General features: G+C 35.0%; 2 long non-coding RNA genes across 2 annotated transcripts in view; one reads left to right on the forward strand and one right to left on the reverse strand.

Annotated features, from left to right (window-relative positions):
- The window catches only part of LOC140601523 (uncharacterized), a 602,967-nt gene that overhangs the window by 35,170 nt on the left and 548,836 nt on the right, over positions 1–18,961 (reverse strand). The window lies entirely within an intron of this gene.
- The window catches only part of LOC140601526 (uncharacterized), a 37,324-nt gene that overhangs the window by 17,229 nt on the left and 1,134 nt on the right, over positions 1–18,961 (forward strand). The window contains exon 4 of the long non-coding RNA XR_012004541.1: positions 17,625–17,745. This is a non-coding gene — a long non-coding RNA (uncharacterized lncRNA). The remainder of the gene's footprint in view (positions 1–17,624; positions 17,746–18,961) is intronic.

Below are 18,961 nucleotides of genomic sequence, written 5' to 3' on the forward strand. Positions count from 1 at the left end.
ATTTTCTTTCTTTTTAAAAGATTTTTATTTATTTATTTGAGAGAGCATGAGCAAGGGCAGAGGAAGAGAGAGGGGAAGAACCACTGAGCAGCGAGCCTGACATGGGGCTCAATTCCAGGACCCTGGGATGATAACCTGAGCTCAAGGAGGATGCTTTACCAAATGAGCCACCCAGGTGCCCCAATCTGTACATTTTCTAAATTTTCTATTCCTATCTCATTTTAGAACATTTTTCTGAAAAAAAAAATTGCCATCTAGTACTTGAGTGTATTTGTGGGTTCAAGATTAAAATTTAGATGCTACATACATACACCTGAGAACCCAACATCTAAATTATGGCTTGCAAGAAAACTTATTAGCATTTTAAACAATTTTCCCAAGTGTAAATTCAGAGAAAAATCAATTTACTTTCTCTTTTTTTAATCTAAGGCTTAGGTTGTAATTTTGTAGTACCCAATATCTCTCTGAAGTGCAAGGTATATATTCTCCTTCTTTTCTAACTATGCATTTCATACCTATCCTTTCGAGTTGATCTTGAAAGAAAATTAATGGGCTTCTTATTCAGTATTGCAGTGTTTCAGGTAGCAAATGCATGACAGGTACTTAACCAATTCCTGAGTAGCCAACCAGTGAGTGTGGCATTAATGATTTTGGAGAAAGTTAACTAAGTACATCTATCACTTTGTCATGTGTGGTAAAAGACCGCATCAATCAGAGCATAAGAGGGAACTGTCTTTGCTTCTGTCTGTGGGTACTACTGAAATCTGCTACAGAAATCAATAGAATAGGTATGGTAAGCTGCATTTATGTTGATTAAATAAAACAAATGGAAAAATAGAAGTTAGGAGACTGGTAATATAGCTCCTGGAACAAAGCAGAGGTCAGTTTCCTGAGATAGGAATCATCTTTATGAATTTGACATTCCTGAGAAGATTTTTCCAACAACAGTGTCTTATAAACATGATCTAATTGATTGAACTATTAATTTTTTTCCAAAGTCTGATTTAACCTGATACATAGAAGAGACAAACTGTTAGTCCAGCCATGGGTGTTTTACTCCATCATATAATTCTAGTCTGTATAGAATTCATTTGGGAGATTCTCAGTGCACTTGCACCCTAACATTAAGCCTAATGGCTATCTTTACAGCAGGGTCCCTCTTACATCTTTTCACTATTGAACTTTCTCCATCTCAGTACATCATCCTGCCATCTGAAATTGTATTAGCAAAAGGAGATGAGGAGAAAAGGGCCTAATAAGTGAGGAAGAAAATAAGCATTTGCTGAATGAATAACATAAATAAAGGAATTGAGGTAGCAGATAAGAAGTCCAAGATGACAGTGTTTAAGGCACACATGGAAATTATATGAGCAAGGAAACAATATAATTTTGAAATAAAGCTGGGAGTTATTAAAATCTAATAATAAAGAAAGGAATAAGTTACCTTCTTCACAGAAAGATTAAAAATGAGTGAATTGGTTATGAGAATGAGAATTGAGAACTACCTTCAAATAATTTACACATATATACAAAATTTCCCCCCTAAAAAAATTATGACATACTTTCATGAATATCTAATAAAGTAAAAACTAACACAATATTCTTAGGAAAACAAATAGTAATATTTGCAAATAGCCTTAAAGTTGTTAATATCCTTGGACTCAGCAATTCCCATTCAACAACAATATCTGAAGTAAATATTCTGAAATTAAGGAACCATACATGAAACACAATAATGGTGTTATTTATAATAGTCAAAATATCAAGCCAACTCAAAATATTTCTCTATTGTTGAAATGTGACATAGTCATTCAAATATTTTTAAGAATAAGACCTAAAAGATGATTCATTATAAAATGTTAGGTTAATAAAACAAAAACTGCACATAATCCCCTATATATAATTACTACCATTTTTTATAAGTAAACATAAATATACATATACTTATTTTCATGAGATAGAAGTTTTTATTTCTATCTCACTTCTATCTCATTTCTGTTACAGAAATCCTAAAAATAACTGCATTAAGAAACCATAGTGTAAAAACAAAAAAAGAAACCATAGTATATTATGAAAAGAGCTTTGAAATTTTAATAACCTGAATTCAACTTATTCCATTGCATGGCAAAAACATTTAGTGCTTATTGAAGTTTCCATAGGTCCAACCTCCCTTTGGCCTAGTTTGGAGTTTAGAAGTAGTTCTAGCTGCCTGATCAAAGGCCTATGAAGTGCATTGCTTCCCCGTCAAGAAGTTAAGCACCTATGTACCTCTACCATCTTTCTCTTCCTTTGCCATGTTGTCCTTCCAGACTATATGGTCCAGATAGTAGATAGTGTAGCCATAAGATGGAGGAGGACAGTCCAAGTTGGAAAGAGTGAGAAATAGTTTTCCTGTTTTAAGCCAGTGAGATTTCAGGGTTCGTCTGTTCCTGCAACAGAACCTAACCTATCCCAACTAATGCATGTTACTTAATAGCTCGCATGAACTCAAGATATGGACTCAGAAGGATTTATTAACTATTTCCTCATTTGTAAATCTAGGATTAAGTATACTGAAACATATCTCATGGGGCTGCTTTAAGGATAAAAAATTTTACTCATGCAAGATGAGGAAGTTCTAGAGATCTACCATACAGTATGGTGTCTAGAGTTGATACTGTATTATATATGTAAAAAATTGAAGTTCAGGGAAGATGACAGAGTAGGAGGATCCTGAGTTCACCTCATCCCATGGAAATACTGAGATAGTAGCTATACATATGCAACTGATTCTGAAAACTACCTGAAGAGTGGCATAGCAGACTTTCAACAATTAATTGTAGACAGGAAGCTATACTGATAATGGTAAGATGGACAGTGATGTGGTTGGGAAACAACTCCTGGTAAGATTAACCACAAAAGGGAGGGACACCACAAGCAAGGAGTAGCAAAACCCCAGCACTGGGATCTGCACTGGGAAGACAAATTCCCATAACATCTGAACATAACATTTGAAAATCAGCGGGCCTTAACTCCAGCAGAGCCAGAATGTGATAGGAAACTGAGATCCTACCCTTAAAAAGTCATCATAATAATTAACTCAGCCTGAGAAACAGGAGAAAAGCAGCAGTTAAAAAATGCCTGGAGTAAACATGAAGATTTCTCCAAGAATAAAAGTACTGGCAGATATTCTTTCCTTCTCCAAGCCGATATAGCTGGATGCTTCTGGAAGCTAGTGCTAACACTCCAAGGCTCCCCTGCAGACCCACCTGCCTAACCAAGTACTTCTCCAAAGCAGCTCTGGCCCTGCCACATACCATAGGCAGCCTCAGAAGGGACAAGTACCATTACAGATTCTTGCCCCAGGGAAAGGGGAAGACAATACCACTCACCAGTATGTCCACAGTTTCAGCAACCCAGCCATTTAGCTGGCCAGACAGGGAGAAAGCTTTGCCATTTGGTGAGCCCACAACTATAGTGAAGAGACTAATTTCATACAACTAGCCTGACTGCAGGCCTTTAGCCCATACAGCTCCCCCCGCCCCCCTAAGGAGCCTCCAGTGGCCTCATACAGGCCTCTCAACAGCATAGGGAACAAACCCTGCCCAGCACACCCACAATAGGCAAAGCAAATCCCTGCAGCTGGCTGGGCTGAAGGTAAATAGAGCTCAGCCATAACAGTAGGGTACACTTGGCCCACAACAGATGTGCCCTTGGAGGACCTGGATCTCATCACCAGAGAGTATTGTCCTATAGGACACTACAGGACCTCTTCTACATAAGGCCTCTACTTTCAAGACCAGGAGATATTGCTGACCTCCTTAATACATGAAAACAAACATGGAGAGTTAGACAAAATGAGGAGACAAAGGAATATGTTCCAAATGAAAGAACAAGCCAAAATCACAGTAAAAAACCTAAATGAAATGGAGATAAATAATATGCCTGATAATTCAAAGTCATGGTCATAAATATAAAAACTTAGAAATGTAAAAAGAACCAGTCAGATGAAAAATTCAATAACTGAAATACAAAATACACCAGAGGGAATCAACAGCAGAGGGATGGATCAGGGATCTGGAAGACAGGGAAATGGAAAGCAACTAAGTTGCAAAGAAAAAAGAAAAAAGAGAAACATAAATGAGAATAGGCTAAGGGAACTTCGCAACATTATCTAGTGCAATACTTGAACTATAAAACAACCAAAAAGAAATGAATAAACTGGTGAAAAGAACATACCTATCAGTAATTACTTTATTTTTTTTTTAAGATTTTATTTTTATTTGTTCATGAGAAACACAGAGAGGAGAGAGAGAGAGGCAGAGACACAGGCAGAGGGAGAAGCAGGCTTCATGCAGGGAGCCAGACATGGGACTTGATCCCGGGTCCTCAGGATCACGCCCCAGGCAGAAGGCAGCACCAAACCGCTGAGCCACCCAGGCTGCCCTACTTTATTTCTTCAAGATTTTATTTATTTATTTATTCATGAAAAACTCCATCCCAGGACCACAAGGTCATGACCTGAGGCAAAAGCAGAAGCTCAACCACTAAGCCACCCAGGTGCCCCCAGTAATTACTTTAAATTGACTAAATGCTCCCATCAAAAGACATAGGTTGAGTGAATGGGTAAAGAAACAAGATCCATCTATATGCTGCCTGCAAGAGACTTACTTCAGCACCAAGACACATACAAAGTGAAATGTATGGCAAAATATACATCATGCAAATGGAAGAGAGAGAGACAAAAAAAGCCAGAGTAGCATATTTAAATAAAAAATTATAGTAGGAAACAAAGAGGGCACTACATAATGATTAAAGGAATCAGTCCAACAAGAGGATATAACAATTGTAAATATCTATGTTCTCAATATAGAAGCACCTCAAATACAGAAATCAAGTATTAACAGACATAAAAGGAGAAATTGACAGTAATACAATAATAGTATGGGACTTTTAACATTCCACTCAATCAATTGAAAGATCATCCAGACAGAAAATCAACGAAGAAATAGTAGCTTCCAACAACACATTACACCAGATTGACCTAATAGATATATACAAAACATTCCACCCACACACAACAGAATACACATTCTTTTCAAGTGCATTTGGAAGAATCTCTGGAATAGATCATGTTAGACTACAAGCAATTCTCAATAAATTTAAGAAGATTTGAAATTATATCAAGCATCTTTTCTCTCCACAAAAGTTTGAAACTAAAAATCAATTATAAGAAAACACTGGAAAAAACACAAATATATGGAGGCTAAATAGCATACTACTAAACAGTGAATGGGATAACCAAGAAATCAGAGGAAATTAAAAATATATGGAAAGAAATAAAAACACAATGGTCCAAAGTCTCAGAAACAGAGCACGAACAGTTCTAGGAGGGAATTTTATAGCTATACAGGCCTACCTCAAGAAACAAGAATAATCTCAAATAAACAACTTAACCTTATATCTAAAGGAGCTAGAAGAAGAATAAACAAAACCCAAAGCTAGTAGCTGGAAGAAAATAATAAAGCTACATGCAGGAGCTATATGCAAAAGAATGAAACTGGATTACTTTCTTACACCATGCACAAAAACAAACTCAAAATGGATGAAAGACCTAAATGTGTGACTTAAAGCCATAAACTTTCTAGAAGGAAACATATACAAAAATCTCTTGGACATTAGCTGTAGGAACATTTTTCTAGATATGCCTCCTCTGGCAAGGGAAACTAAAGGAAAATTAAACTATTGGGACTACAACAAAGGAAAAAGCTTTTGCACAGCAATGGAAACCATCAACAAAACAAAAGGACAATCTACTGAATGGGAGAAGATATGAATCACAAAGTGATCCATCTGATAAGGGGCTAATATCCAAAATATACATTGAATTTATATAACTCAATGTCAAAAGCAATCTGATTTTAAAATGGGCAGAGAACCTGAATAGACATTTTTCAAAGAATACATGCAAATGGACAACAGACATGTGAAAAGATGCTCAACAACACTAATCATCAGGGAAATGTAATTCAACACCACAATGAGATATCATCTAACACCTGTACTATTTTAGAATGGCTAAAATCAAAAGAACAAGAAAGAAGTGTTGGTGACCACGTGAAGAAAAAGAAACCCTCATGCACTGTTGGTGGGAATGTAAATAGGTGCAGTCACTATTGAAAACAGTTTAGAGATTCCTCAAAAAATTAAAAACAGAAATACCATATGATCCAGTAATTCCACTAATATGTATTTACCCAACAACAGGGAAAACACTAACTCAAAAAAGATATATGCATACTTATGTTTATTGCAGCATCATTTACAATATCTACAATATGAAAGCAACCCAGGTGTTCACTGACAGATGAGTAGATAAAGAAGATGTGGTATATATGCACAATGGATAACTCAGCCATATAAAAGAATGACCAAGGGGGATCCCCGGGTGGCGCAGCGGTTTAGCGCCTGCCTTTGGCCCAGGGTGCAATCCTGGATACCCAGGATCGAATCCCACGTCGGGTTCCCGGTGCACGGAGCCTGCTTCTCCCTCTGCCTATGTCTCTGCCTCTCTCTCTCTCTCTCTCTCTCTCTCTCTCTCTGTGACTATCATAAAAAAAAAAAAAAAAAAAAAAAAAAAAAAAGAATGACCAGGGATCCCTGGGTGGCGCAGCGGTTTGGCGCCCGCTTTTGGCCCAGGGCACGATCCTGGAGACCCGGAATCGAATCCCACGTCAGGCTCCCGGTGCATGGAGCCTGCTTTCCCTCTGCCTATGTCTCTGCCTCTCTCTCTCTCTCTCTCTCTCTCTCTCTCTGTGACGATCATAAATAAATAAAAATTTTAAAAAAATTAAAAAAAAAAAAAGAATGACCATACAATTTCACTTACATGTGGAATCTAAAAAAACAAAACAAAATCAGACTCTTAAATACAGAGAACAAATAGGTGTTTGCCACCAGGGAGGGGTGTGGTGGAGGAAAGGCAAAAAAAAAAAAAGGGAATTAAATGGTACAAACTTTCTGTGAAAAATAAGTCACAGAGATGAAAATAAGGTATAAGGAACATAGTCAAAATATTGTAATAACATTGTATGGTGACAGATGGTGACTTCACTTATTGTGGTAAGCGCTTAGTATAGAATTTTCAAGTCAATATTTTGCATACCTGAAACTAACATTGTATATTAATTATACCTCAAAAATTTGCTAAGAGGTTAAATCTTATGTAAAATATTCTTTCTCTCATATATACATACTCAATACTAAGCAGGGCAAGAGGCAACATTTATCACATAGATTGTGGTGATAGTTTCATGGATATATACTTATCTCCAGTTGCATATAACAAATATGGATAACTTTTTATATGTCAATCATACTTTGATAAAGTATTTTTTAATAAAAAGTTTAGTGAAAAATACATTAAAAATGATTATACAATAATTTTGTCTGTTTGAATTTCACTCAGGCAAAATTATTAAATCTCATATTTTAACTGTTTTTTTACTGTATTTTATTCCCCTATACACATGATCCTTTACAATAGATAGCAATCATTATATGTTCAAGGATTTGTTAAGGAATTCTTCAGAATATAGAAAAAGCATAGAATAAGGAATGTCTCAGACTCAGGAATAGACTAAGATGAGGAAAGGGGACAGAAAGAGATAAGGATAGAAGTAAAAGTTATGTGACCTCTGAAAGCAGAATTTATTTTCATATTAACATAAAAAATGAAATCTCACATTGTTTCAAAGTTCATCTAAAAATAATGATTGTATACTTTAAATGGAGCTAGAAACATGACTTCTTGTATGTCAAAGTTATTAAATGAATCAACTCACAAATTATACATTGAAAAAAACAATGCTTTTTGTTTTCTAAGAAAAAATTTTCTTGTGTGGTAGCAGTGTGAATTAGCAAACCTAACTTAAAGAAAGCAAGGAAAAGATAAAGAATTGTATGATTTAGAGAGAAGAAAAACAACCACCACCATAGCCACAGAACTCATTACAGCACTCATGAAAGCTTGCCCAAACTGTTTTAATAGTACGTTTTTCTCTAGGGTTATAAGCTCCATTAACAGAAACTATGATATAACTTTCAAACTATCTATTTTAGGTCCCCAAACTGCACTGCATAAAGCAACGAACCCCTGGGTGGTTAAGTAAGCACTAAAATTTTGGAAATGTAATAAATGCATCTGTAAGATTTCCAAGATTCCAACAATAATCCCAAAGGGAAAATATACTGATCCAATCACTTCGGTACTGCATCACAAGGCACTGAATAGAAAAGTCAATAAAAGCATCCGAGCACAGAGAGGCAAGCTGTAGTCAATATATGATTTTGAAGGGAACTGTCAGATAAAAAAATCGTTTAGATTTACCAAAATTTACTTCCGAGTATTTGGAGTTTGGGCTGCATGGAATTCAAAGCATACATCCCTTCTTATTTTAGTCCCTTTTCCTTTATCCTCTCCTCAAGCTCTTCCATTCACAATAAGCATGCATGTACTTGTGCTTCCCCTACCTTCCCCCTTCTCTCCTCTTCCAAGAAAAAGTTTGCCAGTCTTGAGTTTTCTCTGGCCACTTCATAACATATCAAAAATTTGTAGAAGAAAATTATCACCAAATCCATGTCAGGCTTAAACAAAAATATTTTATAGAAAAAAAGTAAGAGTAAGCAGAAATTATTTATTGTTTTTGCCATTAATTTTATATTCCTAACTATAATTCTTACCTGAAAAGTCTAATGCTTCCCAATATGTATCCAAAAAACTAGACTAATTAACCCCACCATGGATGTACAGCTGATCTTATCTAAACCAGAAACCCCAGCCCTTCAATCATGGTAAGATTGTGGTTGGCCATGGCCTTTGAATCAGGTGGAGCTTTAGACTGAGGCTTTACTGAGTTCCTGTAAGCAAGTCCCTTTACTACTATTCATGATACAGACATGATTGTTCTGAAACATGGCTCTTGAGACACAGTTAATACAAATAACTTAGAATAATTGTTATTATCAAAAAAATGTATAGTTCTTTCTCTCAATTATCTCCCTCTAGATATAGAATGCCACTTCTACAGAGGTTAGCTCAGATCTTCACTGTATGTCATAGGTCATTTAAGAAAAGACATGGATCTTTTTATTCCTTTAGATAGTCTTATATTTACTGGTCTTATATTTACTGAAAGATCGTTTTTTGAAAGCATAATATTGTGGATGTGTAAATATGCAAAAATATTTATAGTAACCCTTCCGCACAAATATATACACGGAGTATACATGAGATGACAAGCCAAAGACAAATTCCTGTGCCATATTATTTGAGCTAACCCTAAGCTTCTAATTGCTTCATACTAAACACTAAATATCAAAGCAGAAATTAAATGTGGATGCTAGAAAGCACACTTTTCTAAAATATAAGAACTATCAGAAATATTTAATGGGAATAATGAGAAAGAAAATGTTGACCATGGTGAGATGCTTAGAGGAAAAAAAAAAAGCTGAAAAGAAAAATAGGAAAGGAAAAATAACCAGAAAAATATGTTCACAAAAAAAAATGAGCCATAAATAGATGACATATAACAAAAGTCAAAGGAAAAAAATGCAAAAACAATAATAGCTTAAGAAGTAGTTTAACATTTTAATCCTTGAAGTGAAAAATAAACATATTCCTTAAAATTAGCATTTGTGAATCTACATCACTAAAACCTCTAAGTGCTCTATGGAAAAAAGTTACCATAGACTTACAGGTGCTTGCTTTCTTAACTGTAGCACTTCTCAGAACCCTTAGCTAATATCCACTTGTAAATATTTGAATATTGAGATAGTATAAAGAGTTTCCAGTGGTTATTTGGCCACAGAATTCTCTTCTACCCCAAAGAAAATATTTAGAAACATCTTGAGGAACAACAGTGTTCTTTGGAACATGTTTTAGGAAGTACACCACTTAACACATGAGCAGTCAAAGCCTATCAATAGAGCAAATTTATGCTGTTTAAAGTAGCAGAAAAGCGTTCTTCGTTTGCATATTGAAGATCACATAACTGAATTGTTATATATCCAGATAATTTTCTTTAAATGTGCTTTCCATGAAGAATACAATTAAACTTCTCCTAAACCCCTATCCACTTTTGCAGCTTCTGTGTAACATAGTGTATTCAGTAACACTGCAACAAGCACACTTTGCTGTTTTTTTTTTTTTTAAGATTTTATTTATATATTCATGAGAGACACAGAGCGCGGGCACGAGAGAGGCAGAGACATAGGCAGAGGGAGAAGTAGGCTCCATGCAGGGAGCACGATGTGGGACTTGATCCCGGGTCTCCAGGATCACAATCTGGACCGAAGGCAGTGCTAAACCGCTGAGCCACCCGGCTGCCCAACAAGCACACTTTGAATAAGTACTGACCAACCCCTGATGATGTGATTGCTCTCATAATAAAATTGATGTGTTTGTAGAAGGGATAAAAAGCACAGGTAGGGTTATAGAATTTGAGAGGCAACAATCACCTTAGTGATCATCTAGTCAAACTCTCATTTTACAAATGAATAAACTTAAGACAAGAGGTAAAATGACTTTTCCAGAGTCTGACAGTCAATTGGTGGAAAACTTTCCTTCATCCAGTCTAATCCATGCCTTGAGCAAGAGAAAATCAAAATGACTTTTTTTGAAGAAAAAAGAAGACAATACTGAATCTGTTTTGAATTTATTTTTAAACTGGTTTTTAATAAACCTAAAAAGGAAAAATGAATGCACTGAGTGTGATTAATTCCATTTTTCTCATCTCCTATCCCCAAACCATACCAACATCTAGCAAATTCCTATATGTCCAATAGCTTTCTCATGAAATGTCTCTTAATTAAATGGCTGTGAACATCTGAACTCAGAGACTACAAATGAATAAAGTAGTTCTTTATAAAATGATTCTACCCATAACCAGACTTGCACCCTGAATGTCTTATCTTCACCTTGCCTAATGCGCTGAAAGCTAATCACTGGGGCCACAGCTGGACCAGGGCAGCACTTCCCCTAACTACTGCATAAAAACCTCTAGGCAGGACTTAACTACAAACCCCCACCACTGGATGAGTAGAAGTAATTTGCACTTGAGCCTAAAAGAGAGAATGCAATTGATGAGAAACGTTTACTGCTGGTAAGCAATTTTTAGATTGCAGGAACTCTTAAAAAATAAGTTAGAAGAGGACTAGATTTTGAGCATATACAAAAAGGATATGAGCTTGACAGATAGGTTTTGTTTGGCTTGTTTTTTTATTTTTTTTTTAGCTGCTAAATTTAGTATTGTAAGACTGTCTTTAACGTTTGAAAGCTGAAGATTGAATATATGTCATGTGAACATTGTTCAACACTTACAACTTTTTGTGCTAAAACTGAAAATGCCTTTTTCCACTTGGGTACATTTTTCTAAATGGATTTTCTGTTCCAATGTTCTAGAAATATTCATCCACATATTGAAAGATCTGCCATAACTTTACATCAAGACAAAAAGCTCAAGTAAATGACAAGACAATGAAATGGAAATTGGCTTGTTAATTTGAATTTAGCATGTTTTGGGTATAATGTGATTAAATCAATTCTTTCAATGCCATAGTTATTAAAAGACTGGCCTCAACAAAATTGGAAACTCCTGGAAATTCAACAAATATTTATCAAACAACTTTTCTGCTATGTTCTGCATATACTATTTTGCTGGAACTATGGTGTAATACAAGTGTGGGATGTGTTTTCTGGCTCCAAAAACAATTATTTTCAGCACATACACATGTAAATTATGTAATATGAAATGATATAAAAGTGATACAAAAATGAATGAGATGAAATAGAAGTCATCAATCATATGAATAATACAAACTATTATGTGGTAGGGATTCTTGAAAGAGGGCAAATTAAAGATATGGCTGGAAAGGTGGATAAAATTTAATTTGGTGAAGTGAATGAAGTAGCAAGAACTAGAGTTAGGAACAGTCCAACAAGAAATTGAGAGCAATAAAAATTGTTTTTACATGCAAAAATCAACTCATATCATGCACTATTGTTAAAAGAACAAAAATCACATTATCATTTCAATGATGCAGAAAAAGTTTTTGAAAAAAATCTAAAAATATTTCATGCTAAAAATATTCACCAAAGAGGAGTAAAGAAAACCACCTCATTCGATAAAAGATCTGCTTCTGCCACTTCTATTCTATATTGTACTTGAGATTCTAGCCAGAGTGATTTGCAGAAAAAAACAAGAAAGAAAGAAACAAGAGGCATCTAGATTGGAAAGGAAGAAATCTATTTGCAAATAACACAATCTAGTATGTAAAAAATTCCAAAATATCTTCCAAAAAAATTAGAACTAATGGTTATTAGAATAAACAAGTTCAGTATGGTTGCAAGATACAAGATCAATATACAAAAATATATTTCTATACACTGCCAATGAAAAGAATTCTGTTTACAATGGCATCCAAAAAGGATACAATATACTTGGGAATAGATTTGTTTTTAAAAAGTGCAAAAGTTGTACATTGAAAAATTTAAAATATCATTGAAAGAAATTTAAAAAGATAGTTAACTTGTAAAAAAGAAAAGATCATTAACTTCTGATCACAGGTGTTGTAATAATGATATTAAATTGGCCTGTTAAGGTGTTAACATTCTGCATATTAAACACAATTCATATCACACACCAGCTGGCTTTTTTTTTTTTTCAGTTTTTGCAGATACTGACCAGCTAATCCTAAAATCTATAAGAAAATGCAAAGGATCCAGAATAGCAAAATAATATAGAGCAAATGCACTCACATTTACTGTTTTCAAAACCCACTACAAGGCACAGGAATCAACACAGTGTATTGCTGATGTAAGAAAAGACACAGACTCATGGAATAGAATTGAAAAGGAACAAAATAATTCAATGGGATAAAGAACAGTCTTTTCAACAAAGGGTACTGGGACAACTGGGTATTCACATGTAAAAAAATAAAATAAAATAAAAAATAAAATAAATTAAAATAAAAACAAAAAAGGAAGAAGAAGTTGGATCCCTTCCTTGACCCAGGCATAGAAATTAACTCAAAACATATCAGAGTTAAATGGAAGAGCTAAAACTAGAAAATCCTTATCAAAAAACCCATAGAAGTAAATCTTTGTAACCTTAGATTAGGTTAGGTAATGATATCTTAGCAGAAGTAATCAAGGAGAAGACTGATATGTTGTATTTCATCAAAATGAAAAACAATATGTATTTTAAAGGACACCATCAAGAAAGTAAAAAAACAACCCACAGACTGGGAGAAAATATATGCAGATCATATATCAGATAAGGAACTTGCATTGAGAATTTACAAAAACTCTTAAAACTCAACAGTAAAAGTATAAATAACACAATTTTAAAATGATGAAAGGATTTATATAGACATTTTCCAAAGATTATATATAAATGGTTAATAACTGCATTAAAATATGCTCGACATTATTATCTATTTGGGAAACATAATTGAAGACCACAAGTGAGACTACTTCACATTTGCAAAAATGTCTAAAATTAAAAATAAAAAGTGATAATAAGTGCCAGTAAACTTGTAATGAAATTGGAATCCTCATCTATTGCTGAAATTGGGATCCTCATCTATTGTAATGAAATTGGAATCCTTATCTATTGCTGATGTAAGATGGTATAGCCATTTTGGAAAAGTTTGTTCCTCAAAATGTTAAATATAGAATTACCATATTTGAGCAGTTCCACTCCTACTTAGCCAAGAGAAATGAAAATATATGTCCACAAAAAAATGCACACAAATGTTCATAGCAGTACTATTCATAATAGCTAAAAAGTGGAAATAATTACATTGCTGATCAACTGATAAATGGACAAACAGAATATAATACATCTATACAGTGGAATATAATTGAGCCATAAAAAAGAATCAAGTGCTGATATGTGGCACAACGTGGAAAAACCTAAAAACACTATGGTGGTAATCAAAGTAGTAAAAGAAACCAGTGTCAAAATCACATATTTTATGATATTGCCTATATAAAATGTCCAGAATAGACAAATTCATAGAGACAGAAACTGAATTAGTGTTGGTCTGTGACTGGGAATTAAGGGAACAGAGGAAGAGATAAAGAATAATTATTAAAAGGTACAAAGTTTAAGGGGGTTTTGCATTTGATAAAATGTTCTAAAATTAGAATATAATGATGGATGCACAGTTCTGTAAATACACTAAAAACTAATTATGCACTTTAAGTGGATGAGCTTTATAGTATGTAAATTACACTTTAGTAGAGGGTTAAAGAAAAGTAGAGGTTTAATTTAAATCTCACTTTCACCAGTTACTAGTATGTGACTGTAAGTCATATCCTCTCTGATCTACAATTTTCTTATGTGATAAATTGGGATAGAAATACCTATATTACAGATCTACTGAGAAGACTGAAATAAAAAGCATAAAATCTTTAAAAACTTTAAGAAATGTAAAGGTTGGAAAGTGGGGCAGTTTCCTCTGGGTAATCAATCCACTGTAGCTGGAATGTAGATGATTAAAGACACAATGACAAATTTGATTGATCCTGTATTATGTGCTAGGGCTCTGTTAATGCTGGGCAAAAGCTAATGGTCAGAAAAGAAGGTATAGTTGCTGTATTCTTACAGCTTATAATTTAGTAGAAGAAACAGACATTTTCCAAATAATGGTAAAAACAGAAAATTTCATATCAATGCTTCTGAATTAGGTCAGAAAAACTTTCCCCTAAATGTGTGACTTTGGCATGTGGACTATTCCTTTTTAAGGATTTATTTATTTTGAGAAAGAGAGAAATAGACCATGACAGCACAAGGGGGGGGGGGGGCAGAGAGAGAGAGAAACTCAAGCAGACTCTTGGCAGAGGACAGAGCCTGAAGCAGGGCTCATCACAGGGCTTGATGCCACAACCCATGAGATCATAACCTGAGCTGAAACCAAGACTCAGATGCTTACCCAACTGAGCCACCCAGGCATCCCCAGCATGTGGACTGTTTTGAGCTGAAGTCTGTCAAGACCCAGTAGATTCAAGAAAAACTTTGATCTACTCCCCCCTTAAATTATCTAAAAGAATTTAGATAGGAGGTCTGGCCCAGAAAGAGAGCTATTATGAGATAACTTAGAAAAAAAATCTGTATGACAGGACAAATATCTAATTACCAAACATTTGCTCTTCTTATCATCCTGTAAATCACCCATCTGACCTCTGAAGCCCCAGATCCCTATCCTGCCTCCTTATCTTAAAATGGCATATAAGCCTCAATTGCCCAACTTGTCTTTTGGTCTTTTTTAATGATAATTTGATTACTGGACCAGACAAAGAACCATGAGGTGTCTAAGAAAAGTTTTTTCCCCCCTCTCCACACTTCAGTTGAGATCTGAAGCATAAATAAAAGCTATCCAGGTAAAGGAAGAGGAGGCTTTTCCAGGAAGAACTGTTTATTCAAAGCCCTGAGATGGAAGAAAGCATGGAGCAGTCAAAGACCTGAATAAAATTAGGGTGGTGGGGATAGACACAATAAACTAGTAAAAAACAATGAAAAGGAATAGTTAGAGGAGAAACAAATAGCCAAGAGAATTTGATATCATGGAAATGAGAAATAGTGTTCAGTAATATGAATGGTTTCAATATTTATTTCTTTTAGGAGTTCTATTAGGTGGGAGCCTGAAAAAATACCCAGATTTAACAATATAGAAAACATACTTGATTCTAGCCATTTCTATTTCTATGAATTTTGTGGGTCAGAAATCAGAATGAATAGATTGAAGACATAAGAAATGAGCTTAGTTTATACAGTATTGATTACTCTGGTTGTGACAGAAGAGAGATAAAAAAGTTAGCTGAGGGAGCCCCGGTGGCCCACAGTTTAGCGCCGCCTTCGGCCCAGGGCCTGATCCTGGAGACCCAGAATCGAGTCCCACATCAGACTCCCTACATGGAGCCTGCTTCTTCCTCTGCCTGTGTCTCTGCCTGTGTCTTTGCCTCTCTCTGTCTCCATAAGTAAATTAAAAAAAAAAAAAAAAGTTAGCTCCAAGAAATTTTGTAATACTAAAGATAGAAGACCCATGAGCATATATAAATGATAATGGAAAAGATCCAATAGAGAGGTAGAGATTGAAGATACACAATAGTGTGGGTTCCTGAAATGTGGAGAAACAAGCAGGAGATAAGAGAATCAGAGCAGATGAAAACATGTATGTGGTTTGGCATCAGGAATTTTGGTAACTCCTTGTTTAAAGGCTTCTATTTAATTTGGTTCAAAAAGGGTAACATCCCATATCAAGAATGAGGTAGAAGTAATAGGTTAGAAATTTGAGAAGAATCAAATAGAATAAAAATAATCATTGTAGGAAAACATGGTAAGAATTCTGTGCAGGGGATCCCTGGGTGGCTCAGCGGTTTAGTGTCTGCCTTCTGCCCAGGGTGTGATCCTGGAGTTCCCGGATCAAGTCCCGCATCGGGCTCCCTGCATGGAGCCTGCTTCTCCCTCTGCCTGTGTCTCTGCCTCTCTCTCTCTCTCTGTCTCTCATGAACAAATAAATAAAATTAAAAAAAAAAAAAGAATTCTATGCAATGTTGAGTTCCCATTAGAGTGCAGTCATTCTAAATTCATAGTGCTGGCTTTCCTGATAGTTGTGAGAGAGGAAAAATTATTTGCCTTCTGACTTTCTAGATGCTTGGCTGAGACAACCCTGTAATAAGAGACAGATAAACAAAAGAAAAATATACGGAAGTTTAATAACAGGTATATCTCCTATACATATGGGAAGTATCCAGGAAAACTGAGCAATTCCTCAAAATGGCCCAAGCCACCACCTTAACCAACATCTTCAGCTAAAAACAAAAGATGTTTGGGGGCAATGGGAAGACCCTTATGGGATTTTACCAGGGAAGTACATAAACAAAGGCACTTTTGTTATGCAGATTTAAATTGCCACCTTCTCCACAGACAAAAGTTTCTAGAGATTTAGAATCACTCTTTTCTTCCTAGAACAAGAAAATGACATTCTAACAAATGGACATTTCCCTTCTAAATGTAAATTTTCTTAGAAAAGGGTAACTTATCCTCAGGTCTTCAGTTTTCCTAGGTCTGGTGTTTCTTAAAAATGCTCAGCTTAAAATCATCCTCATAGCAGAGACATATTTTGGCATAGTATATTCTGCTCCCCTTCATAGTACATTTCTTCAGCACTGCTCACCTGCTGCAGTGATGCAGGCAAAGTAAACTGATATACTTGGTATATTATAAGATGGAAGTGTTAAAAATATTGAGTAACAGGGGAATTTAGATTTCTAAGAGAGATATAAAAATGATGAGCCATAGATTCAAATCTGCAAGGTGAGCACAGTGGAGAGGGGAATATAGAGAAAGAAAGTAGATGGTCATGATGATGTAGAAGAGTTACCAGAGTAGGTAACCAGCACATTGTAGAAGTAGAAGATGGGATCACAGTATGAGACAACCAACCATAATCACAAAAAGAAAATTTAGAATTGCTTTACAATCATAAGATCCCTCCCCACCCCTACACATCCCATTTTTAACCATGTTTTTTTTTTTTTCCCCTCCTTATTCTCTTTATCCTTTCTTCTGGCTCTAAAGATTAGCTCTGTTACTCAGTTACTTCTGTTGCTAATTGAAATATCCAAAGATTGCTAAAGGGTAACATGGAAGGAGGAAATACAACTGCAACCAGAGACAGAAGCCTCATCTGGAGCAACCTGTAAGCAGATGGGCTGTAAGGCTTCATTTGTGCCTTTGTATTCCTTAGCTAGTAGTAGATACTGCAAATTAATTTAAAACTTAGCAGGCTGAGTCTTATAGGCTCAATGATAAAGAGAAAATCAAGTCACCATTCACTGAAGATTGCCAGTAATGTCAACAACAATAACAGTAGTGATGGCAGCTACCATTTATTGAGAGTCTTGCATCTAATCATTTTCACAATTTTATGTAATTCCTCTAGTTTATTACAATATTTCTAAAAGGCAGATGTTATTCATATCTTACACTAAGAAAGCCAAAGGCCAAAAAAGTTAAATTTGTCCAGGTTGCATAACTACTGACAAACTAGTTTTTAAACACAAGTCCATTAGAATCCAAAGCCTGTCTTCTTTATACTGTAAATTGTTAGTTTTCACATAGAAAATTGTAGAACTTAACATCTTTATACTTGTGAATATATGCTCATGTGAATCTTCCCCACACAATAAACATTACGGATAAGAAAACTACTAGTTATTCATTCTTCTGATATATGAAGAGACAAAGCCACAAAGATGTTGAAGCAATATTAATTGATATTTCATTATAACTCTCTCCAAACAAGAGAGTTGAATTAAAAATTTTTATTACATACAATGAATGACTTTATTCTAAAATTATATGACTAAAATCTCAGTATAGTAATCTACCATTACAGATGGAAAGAAGAGAAGTAAGCTGAATGCAAAGATTTGGCCAGAGATGTGCAGTCCTAGAATACAAAATATCACTGCAAAACCCACTGAATAAATTTCACACATAAGAAAATGAGTGTATGAATAGTCTTTGCTTTAGATTTGTAATTATGCCAAGCCATACGTTTTCTTAAACCCTCTTCAGATTTGTTTAATTTTTAAATGTGTTCTTCCAAGAATTGCTTCAGGGAGAAATAGCTAATAAAGGCATTAAAAAGAGATTCCTCATGACATTGCAATTTATATTGCATGTTTTACAAAGTCAGCTATAACATTTGAAGATGCCACCAGAAAACCTGAAAACTGTAGGCCTCACATTAGCTACTGGGAGATCAAGTATTGGTTTTCCAGACAGAGACAGATAAGATCTTCCTTATGTGAGGTCACAAAAATAAATGTCTATGCCCTGACTCCCCAAAGGTAGATTCCGGGCAATATCAGTATCGCTACCTTGACTAATCTCTGTTATTTTGAAATTCA

The sequence above is a fragment of the Canis lupus genome, chromosome 12, assembly GCF_048164855.1.
Source record: "Canis lupus baileyi chromosome 12, mCanLup2.hap1, whole genome shotgun sequence".
Lineage (NCBI taxonomy): Eukaryota > Metazoa > Chordata > Mammalia > Carnivora > Canidae > Canis > Canis lupus.